Source organism: Artibeus jamaicensis, unplaced genomic scaffold (genome assembly GCF_021234435.1).
Source record: "Artibeus jamaicensis isolate MK-2021 breed Jamaican fruit bat unplaced genomic scaffold, CSHL_Jam_final scaffold_916, whole genome shotgun sequence".
In the NCBI taxonomy this organism is placed as follows: domain Eukaryota; kingdom Metazoa; phylum Chordata; class Mammalia; order Chiroptera; family Phyllostomidae; genus Artibeus; species Artibeus jamaicensis.
The window spans coordinates 56,977,086-56,993,748 of NW_026522059.1; the positions used below are offsets into that span (position 1 = coordinate 56,977,086).

A 16,663-nucleotide genomic window follows, 5' to 3' on the forward strand; every position below is an offset into this window, starting at 1 on the left:
ATAGGTAAGACCAAACAGACTGTATGTAGTGATTGTAAAACCTGAATAGGTAAAGTCTTATTCTAACTGACCAAATGACCAATCAGCTGGAATCAGCCTTTTCAGTTTACAGATGACTTTGCTCAGGAGCCCTACACATTAATGGAAGGGCTGCCATCGAAGTTCCTAGCACAAGTGCTGTTGCTGACACCAGATGTGGCAAAAAACATGGGCACAGAGAGAACACTCTGCTGATTCCATTTTATTCTTCAACAGTTTTCTCTTCACTCTCTTCATAGGCTTAATCTTTTCCTTGCAAGAATCCTGGCTGTGGTATCAACAAAATAATTTTCCCTCCAATTCTTTCTTCTTCATTAAAGCTTTATCGTCAGTGAAACTTTTTATCTCTTGATTGCTGAAATACTCAGAGATATTTTTCCACTTTGGTCTTTCTTTGAAACAAACTCACCAAATATTCTTAGTGCTTTATGGGTGTCAGAATATTTTGTTGACATTCTTGCATTTTTCTGAGCAACTGTTTTAAGTAGAAACAGACTCTTTAAAAAGACTCTTGAAAATTTTTCTTCTCTTTCTTCTAGCTCTCACTGGTATTTTTCATCTTTCCTTTTTCATTATTTCTGAGAGATTTTTCTCTGGATTTAGACATTGAGCTAAACTTTCAGTAAGTTATAAAAGCCTAGTCTGAGTTTTAGAAGTTTTTGTGATTCTTTCATTCTTTGCTTCTGTTTAGTTAGAATCCAGTTTCTTTCTTCTAACATTTTATTTTCCTCAGATGACCCCTTGTGGCTTATTCCCTTTATCTGGAAGGTACTGTTGGTGCTGGAGAGCTGCAGTTATAAGGCATGGGCTTCACACTTGCACTTCTTACTGGTGACTTGTGCCCTGGAAGTAGATACATGTTTCTTTTAGGTTTTCTTCTGCTGCTTCAATATCTGCCAACATATTTTCTTTTAGTGAATAAATGTGATATTGCACAGAGACTAAATGATTCATGAATTTAAGAATTTTGGACACTTGAGATCTGAAAGGCATTCCTGATATCCCTTGAAGAAATTCTTCAAAAATCAGTACTCTGGCACCTAACTCATAGATCTCCTCTGTTCTTTCTGTTGCTTGGCTAAATCATGTTGAGGGGAAAGACAATTCAGGAATTAGACTGGCTCATAATTTCTTCTTAAACTCAGAACATTTCTTTTTTTTTGTAGTAAGAGAGAGAGAGAGAGAGAGAGAGAGAGGGAGAGGAAGAAGAGAGGAGAAGAGAAGAGAGAAACATCAATTTGTTGTTCCACTAATTTATGCATTCATTGGTTGATTCTTGACTGTGTCCTGACTGGGGATCAAAACTGCAACCTGGTGAATTGGAATGATACTCTAACCAACTGAGCTACTCAGCCAGGGCCAGAATCTTCTTTTTAAAAATGTATGTGTTTATTTATTTAAAAAATTGAGATGCAATTGGCATACAACATCAGCTGTTTCAGGCATACAGCATTCTTATTTTCATGAGCAGTTTGTGTGCAATTTCAATATCTGATTTAGATTTCATGTTCTCCACTTTTTTCTTCTGCTCTGTAATCATCATTTGAAAAAGCTCAGGTACTGTGGTCATTGGCACTCACACTTTTGGTTTCTACACTTTTTTTTCAATTTCTGGAATGTCTTCATCTTCACACTGAATGCACTCTTCCACAGAAAAGTTTGTCCACCTGTTGCTATTGATGAGCTCCTTAGCATAAGTCATCACCTGTTTTTCTCTGGGTATTCTTTTTGTAAGTTGGGCTATTCATCTTCAGAAGAAGACATATCTGCCAGAGACACTAGGAATATCTTTCCTGATGATTACTGGCTGAACTTCCTTTAAATTTAATTTATTCTCCAACATGTTCTCTAACTGTGCCGTAATTTCCTTTTGGGCAGCTTTCAGCTCTTCTTGCTTCATTAGAGTGGTAAATGTCAGAAAAGTCCACAGAGTCTCATAGCTTATACATGTATGCTCATCTACCCAGAAAAACCAGTGTTAAAATCAGCCACTGCCCACACCAGCTTCCGACACCACCTTCTCCCCTTTTTATTCCTCTTCCTCCAAGGCTACTGCCAGGGCCTCTAAGGAGTCCTGGTGTTCATACTTGGTGACTACTGCTCTGGTGCTTGGACTTACCTAGGTGTGCAGACTGGAGGCCACCAGCTTTGCTAGCACTGTGTTGCCATAGCCCAAGGGCTCACACTGGCCCAGGGCCAGGGAAGCTGGCACCTGCCTTGTCTGTTTTAAAATCTGGATTGTAAGCCCCTCTTAGTGAATTTTTCTTATGAGAATTCTTCATGGCCTGGACTGAGAACATCTTCTACTACAATAATTTTATATTTGGTTTTACCTAGCACACCTGGTTAGAATGGGTTTGAAGATATTTTTATACTCATGGCTAAGGTTGAGGACACCTCCCTGGCCATACATGGACAATATAAATTTAAACCTAAGTCCACAATGCGACAGGTCTATGGTAATAACTTTGATTGGAAATCTTTTCTATCCCCACCCAAATCAACACTGAGTCATCCTATTTTCTCCATGTGTCAGTGTCTGTTTTTCTTCTTGTTCATATTTTCTTTGAAGGCGTATCTCTTGCACAGTCCCTGGTTTATATGAGGGATATCAACATCAACTCCTCATTTTCTAAGTTCTTGTTTCTTGTCCCTATATAAGCAATAAAATCCAAGCCCCTTATATTATCTAGATCAGTATACACCCAGGGCTATCCTAGATGTTTGCACCATTACTGTTCTTATTTCCTGTTTCAGCTCATTATCCCTTTAGGATTGTCTTTTTAAAAAATTGCTACTAAATTTGAGTTTGCACATAAAAGTATGTTTGTTATATTTCTAGATATTTGTAGTGGAAGCTAATCATCTCTTCAAAATGATGGCTGGAATAAGTCAATATTAAACGATAGCATGTGAATTAGAGCTCAATAAAATTATAACCCAAAGCAGCATCATTTTCTATAGGAAAAAATCTATTTCATAAAATATTTAAAGTGTTAGAGTTACTTTTCCAACTGGAGCAGAAAGTACTTGTATTTAGAAATGCACATTGTAAAATCATGTCAATACTTGTTGATAGATACAGTCATTCAAAAGTATACATATTTCTCTTCATAAAATATTAGGTTCTGATATACTTTTTAAGAGGTTGCTTCAAAACATCTGTGTTAATATCTGCCCATTACAAACTCTAATTAGCCATTCTTTAAAGAAAATTAGTTATCTAAAAGCATCCTGATGGTATTTTTTAAATTTAAAATCCATATTTTACCAGAGTTTAAGTCAAATCAGTTTGTATTTTCTGTAAAGTCCAGGATTTACACATAGTGGGTAGGGTACTTGATGCAAGAACTCTTAGACATGTAATGAATGAAAAATAATGGAATAATGACAAACTTAGGCCACTTGCCTTCAGTACATGTGCATTTTATTTACTTCTATATTGTTATATATGAAGCAGATTTATGAATATATGGATTTATGGTTTCATAAGTACATCATGAGTTTTGTTTAATAAGAGTGTACCAGAGATATCAAACAGTTGATGAAGAGCATATGGATTTAGCAGCTTATAAAGAGGCTGACTGAGTTTTAGTTTCCTTTTTTCTAACCTTTGAACTACCAGAAGATAATATAAAAAAAGACTGAATGAACACTTATGACTATATTATCATGTATTGAGTAATTTTGAAAAGATTAATGAGATGGGGCTCATTTTGTCAAACAAAGTTGGCATAAACTTTGTAATGGTCCTTACTCTAAATGTTTCCCTTTGAACCACCAGAATCATCACAATTTCCATTTTTTCTGAGTCATCAGAATTGCATTATTCTATCTTGAAGTTGGAATGATCCTTAATGTTACATTTTTTAGGTATTCCTAATTTAATTTTATTAACTCATTCATGAGGATATGTTCATTGATTTAAGAGAGAGAGAAATAGAAAGAGAGAGAGAGAAAGAGAAAGAGAGAAACATCCATCAGTTTCCTCCCACATGCACCTTCACTGGGGATGAAACCAGCAACATTTCAGTGAGATGACACTCTAACTGAACAATCTGGCCAGAGCTCCTAACTTAAATTTTAGGTAGAACAAAAATAGTGGCCAAGTAGGTGAAAGCTGAGTCTACTTGCTTTTGCATGCAACTTGGACACTTGGCTGATCTTCTAAAAAGTAAACTGAAAATTTAACAGAATCTTAGCTGATAGGAAGTTTGGAAGCCAAGGAGTATAGAAGATGCTTCACAATGGGTGGTAAGGAGATTTTATAGTTGGAAGGAGAATTGCCCTATGCTGGGCACCTGTAGCCATGAAGAGCCTGGTCAGAGATCACAGCTCCCCCCATTCCCAGGGCAGGGAATCCCCAGACCTGGGCTGGGAGTGACTTGTATACACTAAGTTTGGGAGATGAAGGCTACACACACACACACACACACACACACACACACACACACACAGTGAGCAGCACACCCATAGCTGCAGCAACAAATGCCAACTGGGAGAGTGCCAGAGGAAGAGAGAGAGATATTCTATTGGCACCTAGGTTGGGTGGAGGAGGTGAGAGACTCTTGACTTTATGGAGAGGTGGCATGTATGGAAAGCTGGACAGTGACTCAGTGCTGCAGTAGGACTGCCCAGAGAGACTTTGTAAAAGGGTAATTGAGGAGTGCTGTGCAGAGACCCCACACATAGCTGCCTTGCCAGCAAGGGGAAATGATTGAGGATGTGGTTTGCCCCCACTGAGTGCAGCTGGGTAGATTGGTCAGAAAGGTGCAAAGTGAGGAGATTTCTCAGCCCCAGCCTGGTGCAGCTGGCAGGGGGGTAGAGGCAGCACAGAGTGGAGAGTGCAGCCTCTGTCTCCTCTGAGGGCAGTGGGCTGGGAACTGGAAGGGCAGAAGATGTGAACCTGAGATTTTTTAAAGCTGGACAAAGTTCCCTTCGCCTGAGGTAGAGATATAACCTATGGGAAGAGAAGGTTACACCCAGCCCCTACCTCCTGATGAAGCAGGGAAGATCTGCAAAACAGGAAGGTCAGTCTCAAGAACCCTGGAGGGTACATTTCCCCAAGAGAAAGACAGCAAGAACAGTGCCCAAAGGGCCTATTTTGAATTTCTCTCAGGGAGAGAAAATACACTGGTTCCAACGGCCCTATGTCACTGAAGTCAACAAAGCAGGGATTTCATAAAGTGGTGTAACAAGGGAGAATTCGGGTCATGCCCAACCTTGGCTCATACACAGAGCTGCCATCAACACCAAGCAGGAGAGAGCTACCCAACACCCCATGAAATGAACAGCTAATTAATCAGAAACTATACATGATGGAAAATAAGCTGGGACAGACCCATATGGGTAGTGCAGGGGCAGGAGGAACACACCCACGATTTTCCCAGAACACTGAATAGTGCCTCCCAGGAGAGACCTAGGGGTCCCACCTTCCTGATCACCACAGAAACTCCCTCTAGAGGCAGGCGAAGGTGATCTAAGCAATGTTGCTCAAAGTTGGATTACCAAATTTCAGGACCTTAAGCTGATAAATAAACCCCCAGCAGATCCAGAAAGAGAAGTCAGAAAGTGAATACCAAATGGCTGGGGCAAATTTCACCTTGCTTTTCTTCTGAATTTGTGTTTTTTATTCCTTTCACATAGATTTTTAATATTTCTTTTTTCCTTCAATTGTATTCCAATTAATTCACTATTCTTTATCTTTAATTTGTATTCAGATTTTCATTATTTTTTACTTCATTGTTATTTCAAATGTCATAAAGCACCTTTCCCTTGTCTTACTCAATTTTGCCTTCTTCCTGCCCTTTCTTGTTTTTGTTGTAAATTTTATTTTTCTCCCATGCTATGCCTTTTTCCTATTCCTTACTTAGTATTTCTTCCCCTTCTATCCTCTCACAAGCATTCCTTCTTCCTTTAGTCAGCTCACATTCTTTATCCCCCTCTTATAATCTTATTTCCTTATCAACTTTATAAATTGTGGTTTCCTTGGCATAGAAGTTATGGTCATTGCTGTTCTTCTTCAATGATATTCCTATTTGTTTTCTACCTTTGGTACTTCAAATTTCATAGGTTATCTCTCCCTGTCTTACTCTGTTTTGCCTCCTTCCTGCCCTTGTTTATTTGAAGTAGGAATTTTATTTTTTGCCCTTCATTAGTCTGGATTGTATTCCGTACTCTTACTATTTTTCCTCCCTCTATCCTCTCAAAATAATTTTTCTTTACTATAGATATCTCATATTCTCTTTCTCCTTTGTATAATATTCTTATTCCCTTTCTACCTTTACCAATCTTTGCTCAGCTATTGTTGTTATTGACCCTGCTGTGGTTTTTCTGCAGTTTTGTTTCCTTTGGTTCACTACCCTTTGGTTCAAACCTCATAGTATACTCTCCCCTTTTTTTAAGTCTGTTTTGCTATCACCCTTTCCTGTTTTACTTAGGTTTTAAATATTATTCTCTCATTTTCTTTACCTTGTTTCTATTCCCTACCCTTATTATTTCTCCTCCATCTTCCCACTCAAAATCATTTTTCTCTCCTGTAGTCATCTTATATTCTCCCCTTTTTAAATCTCATGATATTCTTAATCTCTCTTCACCTTTATTAATCTTTGCTCAGTTGCTGTTGATATTGCTGATGTGGTGGGGGGTATTTTTGCTGGCATGGGTTTGGTTTCCTGGTAATATTGCTTTGTTAACCAGTACTTGTAGAGTAGCATACAACATGTGGCAGTAGTTATGACTCCCAGTCAGCCATCTGGATGGTAGAACCCACCAACAAATGAGCCATCAATAATCAGAGCCTAGGTACAATAAGAGAACCCACATAAAGTGAATAAAGGGAAACTCTAGAGCATCAATTTTAGGAGATCAAAGAAACTGCATCAGTGAATTCCACAGAACTCCTATCACTCAAGTACACCCAGTGAAGATAGGCAGGCAAAGTAGAGCAACAAGAGATGCAGACACAAAAAGAGCCACCTAACATGGGGAGACAAAGAAAGAACCCCCAATTGAAAGAAATGCAGAAATCCCCAGAAAATGAGCTAAATGAAATTGAGGCAAGGAATCTATCAGACATAGAATTCAAAATAATGGTTATAAGGATGCTCAAAGAACTCAGTGAGAACTACAAGGAACTTAGCAGGAACTATAGCAGCATGAAAAAGGACATAAAAACTATGAACAAGAACCAGGACAAAATGAAGAATACAATATTTGAAATGAAAAATATACTAGAAAGAATTGAAAGCAGGCTAGATGAAGCAGAGGACCATACCATCAGCTGGAAAGTAAAAATAAATACCTAGTTAGAGAAACAAAACAAAAAAAAAACCTCAGAAAAAATGGGAATAGTTTAAGAGAACTTCAGGACAACGTGAAACATAACATTAGCATCATAAGAATAGCAGAAGGAGAAGAAAAGGAGCAAGGGATAGAAAACCTACTTGAAAAAATAATAGCAGAAAACTTTCTTAACTTGGTGAGAGAAAAATTCATGCAAATGCAGGCAGCACAAAGGGCCCCCATCATAATGACCCCCAAAAGACCCACTCCAAGACACATCATAATTAAAATGGCAAAATTTAAAGACAGAATCTTTTTTTTTTATTTTATTTTTTTAAATTTTTTTTATTGATTATGCTGTTACAGTTGTTCTATTCCCCCTTTGTTCCCCTCCACCCTACCCCCCATCCCCACCATCACCCCCCCCTTTAGTTTATGACCATGTGTCTCAAGTCCTTTAGATTCTATATTTCCCATGCTATTCTTGCCCTCCCCATCTATTTTCTATCTACTGTCTATGCTACTTATTTTCTGTACCTTCTCCCCCCATCTCCTCCTCCCACTCCCCTGTTGCTAACCCTCCTTGAGATCTTCATTTCTATGTTTCCACTCCTGATCTAGCTGTCCTTTTAGTTTGCTTTCGTTTTAGGTGTGGTTGTTAATAACTGTGAGTTTGTTGTCCTTTCACTGTTCATGTTTCTTTAACTTCTTTTTCTTAGATAAGTCCCTTTAACGTTTCATATAATAAGGGCTTGGTGATGATGAACTCCTTGAATTTGATCTTATCTGAGAAGCACCTTATCTGTCCTTCCATTTTAAATGAAAGTTTTGCTGGATAGAGCAATCTTGGTTGTAGGTCTTTAGATTTCATGACTTGGAATACCTCTTTCCAGCCCTTTCTTGCCTGTAAGGTCTCTTTTGAGAAATCCGCTGACAGTCTGATGGCAACTCCTTTGTAGGTGACTGTCCCCTTAGCTCTTGCTGCTTCTAGGATTCTCTCCTTCATTTTACTCTTGGCTAATGTAATTACGATGTGCCTTGGTGTGTTCCTTCTTGGGTCCAACTTCTTTGGTACTCTCTGAGCTTCCTGGATTTCCTGGAAGTCTATTTCCTTTGCCAGATTGGGGAAATTCTCCTTTATTATTTGTTCAAATAAGTTTTCCACTGGTGGCTGTGCCTTTCCCCCTTCTGGTACCCCTATAATTTGGATGTTGGAGCGTTTAAAAATGTCCTGGAGGTTCCTAAGACTCTCCTCATTTCTTTGAATTCTTGCTTCTTGACTCTTTTCTGTTTGGCCATTATTTGCTTTCTTCTGGTCCACTCCATTGATTTGAGTCCCAGTTTCCTTTTCATTGCTATTGGTGTCCTGTGCAATTCCATTCATTTCAATTAGTTTCGCCTTCATATATTTGTCTAATTTGTCGGTATAATCAACCAGTTCTGTGAGGATCCTGATCACCAATTTTTTAAACTGTGCGTCTGTGAGTTTTGCTATTTCTTCATCGCTTAGATTTATTTCTGGGGCTCTGAGATCCTCCTGCGCCATTCTTGGTCTGTTCGGGCCCTTTAAGTGTGAAAAGCGGCGGCTTGGATTCCCAGGTCGCTGGGTTGTGACGCTGTATGTGGGGGCGTGGCCAGAGCGGGGAAATGGCGACCCCCTCTGCCGCTTCTCACAGCTGGGTGCGGAGGAGCAGTGCCTTAGGTGGTTCACCTGGGCCGGGCCACTCAGAATTGCTGGGTTATGACGCTGTACGTGGAGGTGGGGTCAGAGAAGGGAAATGGCGGCGCCCTCCACTGCCGCTTGCCGTGGGGACCTGCCGGCCCGGTCCAACTGCCCACTCCCTTGCCTATCCACCCTCGCACAAATGCGCGACCTCAGTCAACAGGCAGCCCCGGGCCCGGCTGTCTCCCCCGAGGTCGCTCGCCTGGTTGCTCGCTGGGTCGCTCACTAGGTCTGACCCTGCGCCTGGATTCCGTGGGCCTGAGTGTGTCTGGCTGAGTCCTCCTGTGCAACCCTGCTCCGCCAGCCGCTGGTTTCGCCCCTTACCGGTCAGGCTGAAGAATTTGTTGTTAACGGACTTCCGAAAAGTTCAATTTTCCGTGTTCTGGCTGTGTTTTCTGTTGCTAATATTTAGTTTTCTCTAATCTTGGTTGTGGGAGAAGGCACGGCACATCCACCTATGCCTCCATCTTGGCGGAAGTCCCCTAAAGACAGAATCTTAAAGGCAGCAGGGGAGAAACAGCAATCAATATACAATGGAGCTCCAATAAAGATCAATATAAATACTACAAGCCAGAAGGGACTGGCATGAAATATTTCAGGTAGTGAAAAACAAGGATCTACAACCAAGACTACTCTATACAAAAAGGCTCTCATTTAAAATGAAAGGTGAACCCCCTGGGCTGGTGCAGCTCAGTGGATTGAATGCGGGCTGTGAACCAGTGTTGCTGGTTTGAATCCCAGTCAGGGCACATGCCTGGGTTGTAGGTTAAGTCCCCACTTGGGGGCACACAAAAGGCAACCACACATTGATGTTTCTCTCCTTCCCTTCCTCTCTCTCTAAATATAAATAAAATCTTTAAAAAATAAAAATAAAATGGAAGGTGAAATAAAGGTCTTCCCAGACAAAAGAAGGCTGAAAGTGTACATCTCCACCAAGCCAGGACTGCAAGAGATGCTAAAGGGACTGTTATGAAAAGGGATAGAGAGAGAGAGAGAGAGAGATAGAGAGAGATGGAAAACTGACGGTGAATAAGTAACTATCAATAATAACCTTAAATGTAAATGGATTAAATGTTCCAATAAAAAACATAGGGTAAATATGTTTCAAACATAAATATATAAAGAAAATCTTGGAAGACTCCAAGAAAGATACTGACAACAACAGAGCCATTGCAGGGAATTTTAACACCCCACTGTCAACAATGGATAGATCTTCGAAACAAATAATCAGTAGGATATTGTAATACTGGTGATATTCTAGATCAAATGGACTTAATTGATATATACAGAACTTGAACCACAAAGAAGCAAAATGTACATTCTTTTCAAAAGCACACAGAATGTTTTTAAAAATAGACCACCAGATAGGACACAAGACAAGCCCCAACAAATTCCTGAAAATTGAAATTATATCAATTGTGGTCGGATTACAATGGGTTGAAACTAGAAACCAATCTCAAGGAAAAAACTCAGAAATGATCTAATACATGGAGACTGAATAACATGTTATGAAATAATTAAAAGATCAACAGCAAGATCAAAGAAGAAATAAAAAATGTATCTGGAAAAATGAAAATGAACAACCAACAACCCCAAATTTATGGGACACAGTGAAGGCAGTACTGAGAGTGAAGTTTATAGCAATACAGGCCTACTAAAGAATATAGAAAAATCTCAAATAAGCAAACTAATCCTACATGTACAAGTACTGGAGGAACAATAACAAGCAATGCCCAGAGCAAGTAGAAGGAAGTAAATAGTCAAGATCAGGGTAGAATTAAATGACAAAAGAACAATTCAAAAGACTAATAAATCCAGAAGCTTGTTCTCTGAAAAGGTAAACAAAATTGACAAACTTTTGATCAGATTCATTAAGAAAAAAAGAGAGGGGACCCAAATAGATAAAATCAGAAAAGAAAGAAGTTACAGCCAACACCACAGAAAAGGAAAGGATTGTAAGAAATTACTATGAATAACTATATATCAAGAAGTTGGACAACCTGGGTGAAATGGAAAAATTTCTGGAAACATACAATCTGCCAAAACTGACTCAAGAAGAAGCAGAAAACCTGAAGAGACCAATAACAATGAGTGAAATTGAAGCAGTAATCAAAAAACTGCCAGCACACAAAAGCCCTTGACTGGATGGCTTCACAGGTGAATTATACACAAAACATTTAAGGAAGAACTAACTCCTATCCTCAAACTATTCCAAAAAATTCAGGAATAAGGAAGACTCCTAACCTCTTTTTACAAGGCCAGTATCACCCAAATTCTAAGAACTGGTAAAGACACAACAAAGAAAGAAAAGTACAAGCCAATATCAATGATGACCATAGATGTTAAAATCCTCAAAAAAAAACACTGGCATTAGAGATTAGCGATATATTAAAAAGATCATAGACCATTATTAAGTGAGATTAATCCCAGGGATGCAAGGATGGTACAATATTTGCAAATCAAAACATGTAATCCACCACATAAAAAAATGAAGGATACAAATACATAATTACATCAATAGATGTTGAAAAAGCACTTGATAAAATCCAGCACCTATTTATGTTAAAAAGAGTCAACAAAGTGGAAATGGGAACATACTTCAACATAATAAAAGCCATTTATGAGAAATCTACAGACATTATACTCAATGGGCAAAAACTAAGCTTCCTCCTTAAGATCAGGAATAAGACAAGGGTGTCTGCTTTCATCATTCTTATTCAACATAGTACTGGAAGGTCTAGCCACATTGATCAGATAAAAAAGAAATAAAAGTCATCCAGATTGGAAAGGAGGAAGCAAAACAGTCATTAATTGCAGATGACATGATAGTGTATACAGAAAACCCTATAGCACAGGTGGCAAACACAAGGCCCACTGACCAAATCTAGCCCTCCATCTTGTTTTATCCAGCCTGATACCTTGTTTCTACCCAGCTGCAGTGCTGACCTCTCACTTAACTGTTAAGTAGTAGTTACATTTATACAGTCCTAAAATTACATTCCGCCCTTTGAAAGCAACTGTGAGGCTGATGTGGTCCCCAGTGAAAATAAGTTTGACATGCTTGCCCTATAGTCTCCATCAAACAACTACCTGACCTAATAAGTGCATTTGGCAAAATAGTGTGATACAAAATCAATATTCAGAAGTTGATGGCATTTTCGTACACCATCAATAAAACACCAGAAACTAGGAAAAAATCCCATTTACTATAGAACAAGAAAAATAAAGTACCTAGGAATAAATATAACCAAGGAGGTAAAAGACCTGTACTTGAAAAACTGTAGAACAGTGAGGAAAGAAATTAAAGAATACACAAATAAATAGAAGCATGTACCATGCTCATGGATTGGAAGAATTAACATAATTCAATTGTCCATACTACCCAAAGCAATCTATAGATTTGACATAATTCTTATTAAAACACCAATAGCATATTTCACAGGTCAAGAGAAAATATTTTAAAAATTTATATGGAATTCAAAAGACCCTAGATAGTCTCAACAATATTAAGAAAGAAAAACAAAGTGGGGGGGTCACAATATCTGAAATCAAACTATACTACAAGGCCAGTTTAATCAAAGCAGTCTGGTACTGGCATAAGAACAGACACATAGATCAACGGAAAAGAACAGAGACCCCAGAAATAAACCCAAGTCTCTATGGTCAATTATTGTTTGACAAAGGGGGCGTGAACATACAATTAAGTAGATAGCCTCTTCAATAAATGGTGTTGGGAGAACTGGACTGGCACATGCAAAAAAATGAAACTAGGCCACCACTTACACCATACACCAAAATAAACACAAGGTCGTTAAAAGACTTAAATACGTCAGGATACCATAAAACTTCTAGCAGAAAACATAGGCAGGGAAATTTCGGATATGCCACACAGCAATATTTTTGCTGATATATATCCTAGGGTGAGAGAAATAAAGGAAAAGTAAACAAATGGGACTACATCAAATAAAAAACCTGCACAGCTAAAGAAACCATCAAAATGGAAAGAGAACTGAATGTATGGGAGAACATATTTGCCAGTGATACATCAGACAAGGGTCTTCAAAATATATAAAGAACTCATAGGACGTAACACCAGGAAGACAAACAATCCAATTAAAAAGGGGACAAAGGGTCAAAATAGAGACTTCTCCAAGGAGGACATACAGAGGGCCCAGAGACATATAAAAAGATGCTCAACATCACTAGCTATCAGAAAGATACAAATTAAAACCACAATGTGATATTGCCTCAGAGAGGTCAGAATGGCCACCACTAATAAATCCACAAATAAATACTGGGGAGGATGTGGAGAAAAAGGAACCCTAGTGCACTGTTGGTGGGAATGCAGACTAGTGCATCCACTGTGGAAAACAGTATGGAATTTCCTCAAGAAACTAAAAAATGTAACTGCCTTTTGATGCAGTGATTTCACTGCTGGGAATATACCCTAAGAATCCCAAGAAATCAGTTCAAAAGAGTTTATTCACCACTGTGTTCATAGTGGCACTATTTATAGTAGCCAAGTGCTAGAAACAGCCTAAGTGCCCATCAGTAAATGAGTGGATTAAAAAACTGTGGTACACTTACACAATGGAATACTATGCAGTGGAATGAAAGAAGGAACTCCTACCTTTTGTGACAGCATGGATGGAACTGGAGAATATTATGCTTAGTGAAATAAGCCAGGAGGTGAAAGACAAATACCATGTGATCTCACCTATAGAAGCAATGTAATAAACAATAAACTAACAAACAAAATAGAACCACAGGCATGGAAACATGGAACAGACTGAAAGTGAACAGAGGGTTGGGAGAAGGGGATAATGGTGAAAATAAGGGGAAGGGACTAGAAAACCTGTATGAATGTCCACAGACATGGACAACAGTGTGGAAAGTGACTGTGGGAGTCAGGGGTGGGATGGGCAGAGGAGAGCAAAGGGAGAAAAGCACACCTGGCTGGGGGGTTATACATACCTGGATTGGTGGATGGAACATGCCACCTGGGTATGAGCCCTGACCTCAGAAATCTAACCCACCACCTTTCTGGCCAGGGAGCACATGTTGGCTTTTCAAAGCCTGCTTCTTCTCATGGTATCCATGTTTACTCTCAGGCTTCCCCATGATTCTTACACCATGGAACCTTCTCCATCCCTACCCCTTCACTCTACTGAGAGTAGTACACTGATGTGCAGAGCTTCACCTTTAGATTTTTCTTCATGTCTTCAACTCCAATGGTAGTTCAATATTGAACTTCAACATTTCCACTGTTTGTTTGGTTTTATATTTGGATTGCCACTCCATTTCCAAGGCCACAGTTTGATTAAGGTTCAAAACTTTTCACTAATTTTGGAAATGAAGCATAATTTTATTTATAAATCTCTAATATATTTTTATACAATTTCAATGTGTGGAAATCCAGATTTAAAAAAATCAAAATCTTTGGAGATATTTATTCATATATATTCATATATATTTATATATATTCATATATATTTATTCAGCTATTTTTAGAGAAAAACATGGAAGCTACTTTCTTGAAACAGTAAGTTCTCCAGCGATTACAATGGAAACATTCAAGGTTGGGACAGAGCAGGCATCAGCACAGGAGAGCAAGTGGAAAGTGTGAATATAGAAAGAAGAATACAGAGCTATTGGAGGAGCAATAACAAAGGAAGGTTGTGTGCAAACATGTAGAATCAAAGGTTCAAAATGTGTGCATTTTCCAGAATATCCAAGAACAAATGTGGCAAGTGTTGTGTGAGGTTCCAATTAGCAGGCAGTCACCAAAATTCTAGATTTTCTTCCTCACTTTTCCTTCCTTCCTTCCTTCCTTCCTTCCTTCCTTCCTTCCTTCCTTCCTTCCTTCCTTCCTTCCTTCCTTCCTTCCATCCATCCATCCATTGAATCAAACTGAACATCACACTTGAGCTGGACACTATGCTAGACATTAAATGAATGACAATCCTTGCTCTCAAAGATCTTAGCAACAAATTTAAAATGTGGAATCAGAAATGGAGTCATTTAAAGAGAAACTACATTATTCCCTATGTGGACCAGGGGGCCAGGGATCAGGGAGGGGCCTAGTATGGGAAGGAGGGAAGAACCCACTGAGGCTGGAGTTCTGGTCTGTCAAGTGCAGAACAAGCCCAGCACATTGAGGGACTGTTGACCAGGCAGCACTGCCTGATTTGGATCTTGATTCCTAAATGTTGTTCTTATGCCAAGGGAGGAGTGTAATAAACTTTCTGTTAGTCCAGTACAAAATAAAAAAAAAGACAATACAGTGAGAGTTTCATAAAGTGAACTTGGTCACATTTAATAAAGGAACTGTAATTTTTTGAGATTAGTTCCTTTCTCTTTCTAAAACATTGACAGTTATGAGTAGTTTTTAAACAGTGCCTTTGAGGAAAGTGACATCACCAAAGTGGTGATCTAGGAGACCCCAACATGTGTCTCACCACTCATCACCAAGATCAATAATTAGACAGAAATTCATGAATAACAACAATTCTGGGAGAATTCTGATGTCTACTTAAGAACTTTTGGAAACACAGTGGAATAAAAAACAAAATAACTGCACAAGAAGAGGGGTGAGACAGCTTCATTTTGCCTTCACTTCAAGCCAGTATTGCTCAGTGCCAAGAGGGAAGTTCCCAGCTAGAAAGAGTTCCCCTCATCAGGAAGGAAGAGTGGAATGAGTATGTCTCGGCCACTGGATGAAGTCTTGTTTCATTTTTACCCCACCCAAACTGGCAGAGCTTTGTATGAAGGCAGCTTGAAATGAGGAGGAAAAGCAGGGGCTACCCCAATAGTGGCTATACAGTGGGAACAATTACATTTCACAGTGACCTGCTCTACAAACTCAGATTTCATCACTGAAGAATTAATGGTCTGCACAGCTGCCTCAGACCCCTTGAAGCTCTCACCAGCTTTGGCCCAGAGCTATATATATGTTCACTGGTGCTGGCCATTTGAGTCTCTCCCCACTTGCTCTCCTGAAGCCAGCTCAGGCCTCTGTGTGAGTGCAAGATGCTAGCCTTCAAAATTGTATCCAAGACATTATAATAATATTGTCTAAAGTCAACAAAAAAGAGAATTTAAAAAGCAGCAAGAGACACCATTTTTTTCTTATTCAAGGGAACTCCCATAAAGCTATCAGCGGATTTCTCAGTAGAGACTGCAGTCTGGGAGAGAATGGGATAGTGAAGTTAAATTGCTGGAAGAAAGAAACTGCCAACCAAGAATATTTTATGCAGTGGAAAAGTTTGTCTTTGAGAAATTTTAAAAAGTTGGCAACTCTATCTGGATCATCTATTTCTTTTTTATTGGTCGGCCTGTAAAATTCAAACACCTAAGATGTATCATCCTATTCCAAGATCTACCTGTCAGCACCCCAGCCTCAGGACATGTACTGTAATTGCTCCTGCAAGCTGTGAAGCTTCCTCAGTCATGCTTGTCTTGATATCCTGGACTTTGCTCCTCATAGTTCTGTTCCTCATGGCTGCTCTCACAATCTCCCCATTCCTTCCACATTTCAGCCATTAAATTTTCCTTCAGCTGTTGTTCTGTCTCAGTCTTGGTACATTAAAAATATTCCTTTCCTTGTTTCACTCACAA

At 39.1% G+C, this 16,663-nt stretch overlaps 1 pseudogene; it reads right to left on the minus strand.

Annotated features, from left to right (window-relative positions):
* Positions 1 to 241: 241 nt before the first annotated feature.
* On the minus strand, positions 242 to 14,167 carry LOC119044232 (protein FAM161A-like; annotated as a pseudogene).
* Positions 14,168 to 16,663: the final 2,496 nt, after the last annotated feature.